Consider the following 2,533-nt stretch of genomic DNA (forward strand, 5'->3'; position numbering starts at 1 on the left):
CTAGTATTCACAAGGATGAGGGTTCAATCCCTGGCCTTGCTCAGTGGGTTAACATTCTATTGGTTCACATTGGACTGATAATTTCCTTAAATAGCTTTACTTTAATCACATTTATAAAATATTTATGAGGATGTTCTCAGTTAAAATGAGATAGGTTTTACTGTGTATGTACTAAAGATTAAGCTGTCTTTAGAAGAAACTGCTTAAGGTAATGAAAAAGAGCTTCCACAAGGCTTCTTTAGATCCCTAAAGTGGCTTTTCCTCCTTGGTATTTTTGGATCGTTCTGACATCAGCAGAGAATTGAAAAGAAAGAAGTGGCCAACTACTGTTCTTATGTTACTTAACTCATGACTCCTCTTTCTCTAAGTGAATCTCACTTAAGCTGGGGCAACTAGACATTCTCATTTGAAAATCTAGAGTTGGACAGCAAGAGTTGACCAAGTTTCTCAAATGTGGCTGGATTTAAAATGTTTAATTTTGACAGCTAAAAAGGGACCAGATTATGCTATATAGTCTAAAGAACAGAGGTTTAAATAGTTCCTCACAGAACAAAGTTACTGAAGAAAATATGGGTAGTAGACTGACAAGAGTGTAAGGTAAGGAAACAACCATAACAACAACAACAACAACAAACAGGAATTGCTGCATTTAGTTAAGATTCATAATCCTTGGACATGATCAAAAGGAGACCTTAAGAAGTAATTAACCACAAAACAAGAGACAAACCCAAGAGACAGCTTATTTGTACTTTAAACAATAAATTAAATTATTACTTATTACATTTAATAAATGTATTAGTACTACTTTCAAAATTATTTTACTTCTATTATTTTGATATTTTTGTGATATGAATAAAATTATTTTAAAACCAACCATCTGATAATTTATAATTTCTAGTTTAAAGATTTAACCTGTATGGGGGTATGAATAAAATAAACAGACTAACTGCCAATTTGTCAGCAATTTATGAATGGGATGATTAAGAAAAGCATGCTTTTTGGAGTGTGGCAAGAATATGTAAATCGTGGTGAAAATACATTGGTGCAGATGTTCTCATATCTCTCCCCCCTTTTTTTTCTTTTTAGGGCTGCATCTGTAGCATATGCAAGTTCCCAGGCTAGGTGTTGAACTGGAGCTGCAGCTGCTGGCCTATGCCACAGCCACAGCGACACTAGATCCGAGCTATATCTGCAACCTACACAGCAGATCCTTAATCCACTGAGCAAGGCCAGGGATCAAACCCGCATCCTCATGGATACTAGTTGGATTTGTAACCACCAAGCCACAAAGGGAACTCCAGGTTCTCATACAATTTAACTGCTAATATCTGCTATTAGATAACGTCCTGTATGCCACAGCATTGTGTTATGCTCTACACATTTAATACCCATTCTGGGGTAGATACTGTTTCATTTGACAGAAGAGAAAACTCCAGACCTAAAGTAAAATGGCTGTGCTATAGGTCACATGGATGCAAAGACACAGGGCTAAGATTGCAAGCCAGTGCCCTGCCTCCAGAGCCTCCAGTTTTAGCCAATACTCTAGGCTGCTTCACAAATACTGATCACGTGAAAGACTTTTGACTTTTTTCTTTTGGCTGCACCTTCAACATGTGGAAGTTCCCAGGCCAGGGATCAAACCTGTGCTGATGTTGTGGCCTGCACTATAGCTGCGGCAATAACGGATCCCAAACCTGCTGCACCATACGGGAACTTCAAACGCTGCTCATGTGGGCAACAGCATTTTCACTAAGTTTAACCCTCAAACAAAGCACAAGCAGTTTTTACCCCTCAGTACACTTCATCCCCCCCACCCCCTCATTTAGTAAAAGTTACAATCTGCAGGGCAACTTCCTTTTCCTTCTCAGGCAGCAAGCTCCTGGAGTGCAGAGACTAAGTATCTATTAATCTCAGTAACTCTTGCATATACAGCAGAGATACTTTGTCAGCAATACTGAGAGAGGAAATAAGGTCTGGCCTAGCCACTTCCTTTTTTGTTAAGTTTTATTTCAAATGGCATGGGAACCATCTTTGATTTTTACTGAAACAAAACCAGGAGTTGCCATTGTGACTCAACAGGTTAAGAGCCCAACATAGCGTCAATGAGGATACAGGTTCAATCCCTGGCCTTGCTCAGTGGGTTACGGATCCAGCACTGCCCCAAGCTGCAGTGTAGGTCGAAGATATGGCTCAGATCTGGCATTGCTGTGGCTGATGCTGTGGCACAACTGTAGCTCCGATTTGACACCTAGCCTGGGAACTTCCATATGCCGCAGGTGAGGCCCTAAAAGAAAACAAAACAAAAAAACCAAGCACTACTACACGTCTGGCACTTACTGTTTCCAGGAACCCAGGGCTTCAGAGACCATTTGCCTTACTTGGTTCTTTTCTCCCCTCTTCCTAGTGATCCCTACAGTAACCTACAAATGTCAATTTTTAATCCGTAGAATTCAATTTTAATCTTTAGGGAAATTCTAAATTTACTGCTGTAGTATTGAGGGAAAAGATATTTAAATTGATCAATCAATATAGA

Source organism: Phacochoerus africanus, chromosome 1 (genome assembly GCF_016906955.1).
Source record: "Phacochoerus africanus isolate WHEZ1 chromosome 1, ROS_Pafr_v1, whole genome shotgun sequence".
Lineage (NCBI taxonomy): Eukaryota > Metazoa > Chordata > Mammalia > Artiodactyla > Suidae > Phacochoerus > Phacochoerus africanus.